The sequence below is a fragment of the Sander lucioperca genome, chromosome 4, assembly GCF_008315115.2.
Source record: "Sander lucioperca isolate FBNREF2018 chromosome 4, SLUC_FBN_1.2, whole genome shotgun sequence".
NCBI classification, from domain to species: domain Eukaryota; kingdom Metazoa; phylum Chordata; class Actinopteri; order Perciformes; family Percidae; genus Sander; species Sander lucioperca.
Window position 1 is genome coordinate 13,833,580 of NC_050176.1, and position 9,432 is coordinate 13,843,011.

Consider the following 9,432-nt stretch of genomic DNA (forward strand, 5'->3'; position numbering starts at 1 on the left):
GATAACGGTGGTACTGCACCCATGGCCCAGAAAGACTTTTCACATAGACTTTGCATGGCGAAAGAAACGTCTATATTTCAGCGGATAATTTGTTTCGGGGTATATCAACTTACCAGCCCGAACACTGAAAGGGTCCTTTGTTAAAACGTTATGTTTTTAACATTTTTAACATTCACTAGAAGCGAATCCAGAATTATTAAATTTTTTAAATATATATATTCCACTAAATTAAACCAGTCTCTTATTCACTTGCTGTGCAGAAACCATTCTATACTATATTTACCTCTATAGAAAACTGAGAAGACTAGATAAAACAAAATAAATGGTATGATAATAATTCGAATCCAACGATTTTATTACAGCAGCAGTAATGAGGAACCCTGTCCTCCAGGCGCTGACGGAAGCGGAGGCCGAGAAGGCCATCAAAGAGTTTCTCCGGCTGGCACCTAATCGCCACCACCGCCGGCCAAGATAATTCTTTATTTTAATGTTTAATGTTTTTTATGTTTATTGATTAATTATATAGTTCAAAATAAATGTTTGTTCAGCAAAACGTGAGAAGTTTACTGGTCTTGTTTATACCAGCGATCCTACAGAGTGATTTAAGATGTTTTCAAGTAATTAGGTTAATAATTGTTTGTCATCTTCTAGACTATGATTTCTACAGATTAGACTGGTATTATTGGACTGTAGCTATAGTTTATTATAAAGTAGTAGTAGTTATAGCAGTAAAATGTTAATTAGGCCCCCTATCTAAAATCTTCTCGGTGTACTAAGGTAAGTAATTTGTAATTTATTTTATCAACATTTAAAGAGTAAAGGTATGTTAGGATAACATATACGGTATATAGCGCCTGACATCTGCAGACGGTATAAATGATATCTGGTGGATGTAGAGCCTGACATCTGTACTATGTATAACAGGAAGATGACCACATCTGTAAGATGTATAGCAGATGTTAGAACGATGTATATAAGCCTGGTTTAATTTAGTGGAATATATATATTTAAAAAATTTAATAATTCTGGATTCGCTTCTAGTGAATGTTAAAAATGTTAAAAACATAACGTTTTAACAAAGGACCCTTTCAGTGTTCGGGCTGGTAAGTTGATATACCCCGAAACAAATTATCCGCTGAAATATAGACGTTTCTTTCGCCATGCAAAGTCTATGTGAAAAGTCTTTCTGGGCCATGGGTGCAGTACCACCGTTATCCGCTAAGCCCATGGTGGCTTTTAGACTCGGCGCTCTTCCTGGAGGCTTGGCCAGACCCACATCAAGATGTTGGGTCTGGGAACTCTCCGTTGACAGGGCTCAATCCGAGGGGCGGGATAAACGGTTGTCTTTCAAACTCCCTCTGCATGCAATAGGATAGCGCTACAACCAGGCTGATCCTGCAAGAGATCATAAAGTAGTATTCACTCAGTTAAATTGCAGAAATCTACCACAAACATGTATTTATATACACACCCACAAAAACGTCTCCGGTAAGTAAAAACCTTAACCATCATTTAATGGCCTATCAAAAGACTACAACATTTTTTGTGAAATCAGAGATCTTTCTTACTGTGCATGCATTTTTTTTTCTTTCCATATTTAGCTTTGCGTTCCCCCATGTCCACACCAAGGCCCAGTATTGACAGCTAGAAACTTTGTATTATGAAATAAGACATCCAAGGGATGCATATAATTCTCCCAGTCTCTGCGTGAAGTAATGTAAACAAAAAATAAGTACACGCAAATTACACACCTCTCCAAGTATGACGAGAATGTCATTTTTCTCCCTGAACAGGATCGGCAACAGCAGGATTGCAGCTCTGAAATCAATCCCTGAAAAATAAGTAAAAAAATAAAAAAGTGTATTAGGTGAATGTACAGTGTATTTTGGTTGGTTAGGCCTTATCTTGTCTGAAGACAAATAGAAAAGAAATTAAGCTTAAAGATGAACTGGAATTTGAGTAAATGTGATATAACAGATGTATTTTATTTCTTCTCATTGGTACAATGATTAAAATGGCTGAATTTGTTAAAAGGGATAAAACGGTACATTGAAAGTGTTGTTGTTGTTACACGGGCGCCGCCATGTTGGAATTCCACAATCGGCTACGTCACTGGCATGGTAAGCAGCCATGGAATGTAAACAGTCTGAGGCTAACGGACATGGCTGAGGAAACGGAAACCAACAGGTCTAGGGGGGGGTTCATACTGTATTGCCCCTGGCTGCAGTAATGAATTGTATAGGGCTAAGGCAGCTGGGGTTACGATACATTTCCACAGGCTACCTTTGACAAGGAAACCAGTCCTCAACTCATGGCTAGCTGCCTTAAAACTGGCTAGCCCTCCGACAGCCCCTAGATTTCGAGTCTGTAACGAGCATTTTTTAGCGACAGACTATTTAGAGAGCTGTAATTTCGATTCAACAGGGTCACTGGTGAGGGTTAAGTCCAACAGTCTGAAACCTGAGGCCATTCCGTCAAAGATCGATTTTTCAGGCTACAGTACAGGGCAGACTGATAGACCAACGGCAAGTACTAACACCGATGCTATCTACCGCAGAGACAGGGCGCTGAAATGCTCACATCAGGCAGAGGACAGAGAGGTATGTTTAGCTGTTATCCAGCATGCTAGCAAGTCTACAAGGCAAAGGGATGGATGTAACGTTGTTGTGACATACACAAAACACGCACATATTCACTTACACGCACAAATAAAGCCTGACGTGTAGGCTTTATAACGTTCAACAAAACTGAGACTGACACACTGGGCATTCATTGAAATTGAGTCACAAAACCAAGCTAGATACCAAACGATCCAAGCACTTATGTCAAACTCCACAAGCTAGCGCTCCGACCATAGACTGTATAAATAAACCATGACTCCGATGATATCACAGATCAATAATAATGCGTTTCTAGCTGTTAACTAAACCACAGCGGGTCTGTAAACAGAATCCAATGTCCCTTTCTACTCACCCTGAAGCTAGCTGATGTCTCAGGGCACATTGTTGATGCAGAGGGAGTTCAACTCACAGAAAAAGCTGCTAGTTCCATTATAAGAGGTATCTGTGCAGTATCCATTTGTGCAATATCCATCAACGACCACGAGGAAAAAATCTGCCAACTCTGCACTAGCCTAAAGTTAACGGCAAAACTCGTGAATCCTCCGTGCATCCGTCAACCTGGGGTGACTCTCCTACGTGCAGCAAACTTTTAAACCTTATTTATTTTGGTTTTAACATTTTGCGTGCAGCTAACTTAACAAGCGATCCCATTGGATGAATTCGTCCAATCACATTTTCCATTTATCTGCCTCGATTTTCTAAAACGCACAGGACCTTTTCTATTTTCTCTAAATGTACATGATATATAAGCAGTCTCTATTCCCTAAAATGCATAATGTGCTTGGATACAATAAATGAGAGTGCATGACAAGTAAATGGTCCAGGTTGACCTCTCTGCCAACAGATGGATTCAGTTGCAGTGTCCATGCTCCGGCAGCGCCCACACACACACACACACCAGTCACTTCCCCCCAAACGATCCGAAGGTGGAGCCTGAAACAGATTGTCCTCCATGTGGTGGTAGTCGGACACTACAGGCCTGTCCCTCACAGGCTCAAATGTGTAACCCATGCCATTAAAATTACTCATTTTCATGTGTATTTAATATGCTGCACTGTAGCCTATATACCTTCGCAGGTCCTACCATGCCAGTGACGTCATCGAAATTGTCAGCGTTCTAATACTAATTTTTGTGTTGCTTAAAAAAAGCTATATTGATTTTTTTTTTTAATTAAAATTTTTAGTGTCATTTATTTTTATTTGTCATAACCAACACGTTATCAACGTTTATTCTTTCTGTTCAGTTCATCTTTAAATGGCTCCACAACACTAGGGGTGACCACGGCTGATCACTTACCAGGGACATCTTCGGTGCGGGCAGCCTCTCTTTCCTCCAAAGCCAGATCTGCAAGGGGAGATTTCCTTTGAGTCAGTCTAAGCACTGTGGGTACTAGGATCTTAAAGCCATCTTAAAATCTTCGGCAGATATTCATTCTGCAACACAGCACAAACAGGAAACATGTCACAACATTATCATAGGATTTTAAAATTAAATTTCAAAGAGAGCCTTTAGTAATTTAATATGAACTCCAACACAAATATAGGGAAATAAAACATGTAGACAAACCCTGCATGGACTCTTACAATAAAACAATAGTCTTAAAATGTATGGCAAATCAACCATACTGTAACAATACTATTACAGTAAAAGTCCTGCAGTGTAAATGTTACTTAAGCAAAAGTCTGTAAGTATTATCAGGATAATGTAGTTAAACATTAAAACATGTTAGAAAGTGTAAAGGATCCAACCAGTTGTGTGTTTAATGGACTAATCATCTCAGTTTACTTTAGAATCAAACATCAGATTTTATAAACTACATGTGTCCTGTGAGCAGTAATCTTAATGTGTAAAGTAACTAGTAACTAAAGCTGTAACAGATGAATGTAGTGGAGTAACTAAAGTAACTAGTAACTAAAGCTGTAACAGATGAATGTAGCGGAGTAACTAAAGTAACTAGTAACTAAAGCTGTAACAGATGAATGTAGCGGAGTAACTAAAGTAACTAGTAACTAAAGCTGTAACAGATAAATGTAGTGGAGTAAAAAGTAGAAAGTGGAATGAAAAGAAAAGACTCAAGTAAAGTACTTCAACATTTAGACTGAAGTACAGTACTGGAGTAAATGTACTTAGTTACATTCTACCCCTGCGTTCGGACTACAAAGACTGTGCAAGATTATGCATTACAGTGTGTACACCCTAATGCATAATGTTACACTACATAAACTACCGGAGCCAGGTGAATTCAGATCAAGATAAAAACTTCTTCAGTAGTAACCTTTACATTTTATATTATTTATATGTCTATGAGATTATAGAGTTATTTTCCATGGTTCTACTTGGGCCTAATGTTATAACAATCACATAACATTACTGTTACCGGTACCTTGATTCCACTGTAGCCTTCTCTGAATGTACCGGGACAGGCTCAACGGTTAGTGTCACGGTTTCTTTCCACTGCTGTACAAATCGGTTGAATTTGGCTTGCTTCTTAAACGATCCTTCAAAGAGGTATGAAACCATCCTCTCAGTCAATCCATAGTCCACTGCTTCTCCGTCAACTTCATTATCTAACGTACAATACAGAAAAGAAAAACAGCAATGTTAACCACCACTGTAGTAACAGCATAATGTAACGTTACACATTTAAAAGGCACATTATGCAATCACGCTTCTCTATCATTCTCCGTTTGGTCCGGACCTAATATCCATATAAAAACACAAAGTAGGGTGCCCAGATAGCTCAGTTGGTAGAGCGGGCGCCCATATATATAGAGGTTTACTCCTCGACGCAGCGGCCGTGGGTTTGACTCCGACGTGCGGCCCTTTGCTGCATGTCATTCCCTTTCATGTCTTCAGCTGTCCTGTCTATTAAAGGCCTAAAATGCCCAAAAAATAATCTTTAAAAAAAAAAAAAAAAAAAAAAGTATTTAGGCGTACCTCATTAGAGACGCTGGAAAAGTGTCTCTCACACACACACACACACACACACACACACTATAGTAATATAACGTAACGTTAGGCCTATCTTACTTTTTTTATTAATGATAATAATCGGGTTATTTTGAAAACAGCAGCTAGCTAGCTAACGTTAAATGTTAAGCTTAGCTAGCTACTGGAAAGGGAGGTTAACCGTTGGTCGGTTCTGTCAGTTAACGTTAACGTGACTGGTGTTGTAACTTGACGTTAGTCTTTGTAGGTTAATGTTAACATTACATGGTTTTACGAAAATGTTCTAAGACAGTTTGACGACAAAATAAAGAATAAATCATCATTTCAAACCCTCACTGGCTACCGATAGTCACATTCCGCCCAAATGGCTTTGCTTTACCATTAAAATATATTTCAGAACAAAAGACTTTTAGGCGGCAAAGACGCTTTTTATCGTTCTCCTCTGACGCAGTCCAGCTAACGTTTTATAGCTAGCGTTAACGTAAGTCAGAAGAAAAGACTTTTCGGCGGCAAAAACGAGGAGCATCTCGCTGCAGTCTGCGGGAAGCGGGGCTTGACATCAAGCCCCGCCCACATCCAAGTCAGTCATTTTTTTTTTTTTTTTACCTACGTCGTCTCCCCATACGCTCGAACCATACAGTCTATGGCTCGAACGGACCAAGACGGTAGCAAACCTCATATCCTCTTGTTTCACATTAGATGACAGAAACTGAACTAAGCTAAACACAAACGACATTTCATGCAACAACAGTGAACTGTAATTGGGCCCGTGTACTTTTTCGTTCATTTGATTTCCGACTTTGAAACGAAAAGAGTGGTTCGGAAATAATGTAAGACTGCTCCGGTGAAAGCCTTGTTTTCATGAGCTTCTGGGGCTAGCTGCTAGCTAGCTCGGAAGCTACATCTGATGGAAGACAGGTTGCTAATTAGCCAATGCTAAAAAGTATGGAAGTAGCCTACTAGTTTCCCCTGCTTTCTATCAATATTCCTCAGTATTTGTCTTTTGGTGTAGTTTGCTAACATGCTCGTAGACATGTAAATGAACTGTTTGCGTGCTAGCTAAGTCAACGGTCAACACCTTTTATATTGTAACGTGAAAGCTCAGGCTGCGTTAGCTTCAGCTAAACCACAGCAGCAACTTGCACTGCCCCGTTAGAATGCAACTTCAACCCTCGGATATAACGGTAATCACGTAGTGCTTTTACTGTATCTAAACATCTGTATGTGTGTTCGACCTTTTGAAATACTTAGATTAGGTGTGTTACTGTGCAGGTAATATCTGAGGAGCATCTCGCATGATGGTGAATTCTACTGAACCAGACAGAGAGACCATTTAAAGACTCAGGAACCCTTTGCAGGTGTTTTGGATTAATTAGCTGATTAGAGTGGGACACTTTGAGCCTAAAATATTGAACCTTTTGCACAATATTCTAATTTTTCGAGTTTCACCTGTATGCTTCTGGTTCACCTGTTAATTGTTAAAGCAAAATCGCCCCTTTGTACATTTGGTTGTGACTGAATTCTTGCTGTTAATATGAAAGTCCATAACGAAACAACACACCATTAGACTTTTGAGGGCTAAATTAAATGAAATATGGCTCGTTGACCGTTTGAACACATTGTCATCAATATTAACAAGGTTTAAAATGACCCAGTTTTCAAATTTGGATATCATTTCAAAATCAGAAATCAGTAGTAACTACATGAAAACTTCACTGTTGCATGAAATATCGTTTGTGTTTAGCCTACATCATCAGTTTCTATCTAATGTGAATCAAGAGGCTCTATCAGCTTCGCTACCAGGCTGTCTTTTTTTTTTTTTTTTGTCTTCAAAAAAATTATTCAAGTACAGATCCATAAACACATTGAAAACATTAAATGCATACATACATACACGAAAAAGGGGCACATTAAATTTACATTAAAGAGGTTGTAAGGCATTGTAAATGTTCAGAGTCCGGATGGCTTTCTTATTTGTCAGTCCTTTTTTAAGGTTTTAAAATATAATTTCATGTCATTTTTAAATTGGTGACTAGCCTATTCGGTTTTCTTTCAGATCATTTACATTTATAGATATACAATTTTCAAATAAAATTAAAAGATTCAAAATAAAAAACATGTCATTTATCCAAATAATTTTCTTCATAGTAAAAAAATTCTACCAGGCTGTCTTGGTCATGGATGTATTAAGAGAACGGTCTTGGTCCGTTAGAGCGTATGGGGAATGACGTAAGCAAAAAAATAAATGACTGACTTGGATGTGGGCGGGACTTGATGTCAAGCCCCGCCTTCCCGCAGACTGCAGCGAGATGTACTTGGCAAAAACGCTTTTTTTCTCCTCTGACGCAGTAGTTTTATAGCTAACGTTAATGTTAGCTAGCTAGCTCGATGGTCAACTGTAGCTAAGTACCGTTAGCTAGCTAAGTACCATGTCGTAACATGTAGAATGGCAATATGGGACATAATACTGCTAATGTTTTAACTAACTAACCTGTTAACGTTAATAATGGCAATCATCAATGTCGAGTGTAGCTAGCTAATGTTGACAGAGTATGAACTTGGCTAGTGCTAACGGTAAAGTTAACTTCCAACTTTGAATATTAACACCACAAACACAGATTAAAAATGCACATAATTTACCTTTGAATTTACTTCGCTCCTCTTCAGTGACCTTTATTCCAAAACGAAGTAAGCCCGTGATTAAATCCTCCGTTGCTAAATGTCCAAGCGCCATCCTCCCGACTTTGATCGACACTGACGGAGACTGACATTTGGATCACGATTCACTCATGTATCCTTCCGCGCTGAAGTATTTATGCTTCCGCCGAGTCGAGCTCTCGTTAGCATGTAGCTAGATCCTTTCAATAGAACACAACTTAAAGCGTTAACAATTATTTGTCTGTTTCATTCTAATATAAATAGGGTAAAGGGTTTGAAAATTAAATTCTTCAATAGGCTACTGTTTGTGAATATAAATATAAATTATTACATAGGCCTACTCCTCATTAACATGATTAAAAATGATTCAAAGGGACACTTCACCAAAAAAACATTCTGATTTATTTTGCCATTGTCTACTATGTGAAGACATATGGCTACTCAAAGATAATTTACACAAGTTCAGATTATTATAGAAAATAGCACACTAACACATTAAAAGTTGCTGGGCAGAATTCAGATTCACTGTCCATCACATCAACAGTGTGTGTAGTAAAGATGTCCAGACGCTCATTAAACTATGCTTCCAAATGACACGTGAACAACTGAGGAACTTTTAATACATCGTTCCGACATAGTTAATACGTCGCTGCGATGTATAGATTGCGATCATAATAAGACCTCCAGACGCTCAATAAACGATGCTTCATTATTCTTCTTTGTGACCCGCGATCAATTGCAGACGAAGCGATCAATTGCATATGTCGTGCCGACGTATGTGTGCTTACTGGGAAGATGATACCAGACATGATGACATGAGAATGTGTGAGTAAGAGAAAGTACTTACAAGGGAAATTGTAGCAGGGAGGATATGTAATTTTGCTACATCACAATTTATGATTTAGAATAGTTCAACATTTTGGGAAATGTGAATTTGATGAGATGAGAAGATCAGTGTTCGTGACTGTGCGCTAAATATGAAGCTAGAGTTGTGAGCTCAGCTTAGTATATCAGGAGTCTTGATGTCACCACATAAAACCACAACTTGTTTTTACATTTCTGTTTGTGTGTGGATTAAACAAACAAGATACATGTCAATTAGAAGAATTACTGATGCTGGAATGCAATTTATTTTTAAACTTTTGAACAGCTGTTTCCCTATGATTCCAGTTTCTTGCCTGCTATAATCTAACCATCTCCTGA

The 9,432-nt window shown here is 38.5% G+C and overlaps 1 long non-coding RNA gene across 1 annotated transcript; it reads right to left on the reverse strand.

Annotated features, from left to right (window-relative positions):
- Positions 1 to 1,612: 1,612 nt before the first annotated feature.
- On the reverse strand, positions 1,613 to 8,518 carry LOC116042591. Its single transcript, XR_004103266.2, has 4 exons — positions 8,212 to 8,518; positions 5,006 to 5,189; positions 3,919 to 4,055; positions 1,613 to 1,831 (listed from the first exon to the last, which is right to left on the reverse strand). It is a non-coding gene; the product is annotated as an uncharacterized LOC116042591 (long non-coding RNA).
- Between the last annotated feature and the right edge of the window lie 914 nt (positions 8,519 to 9,432).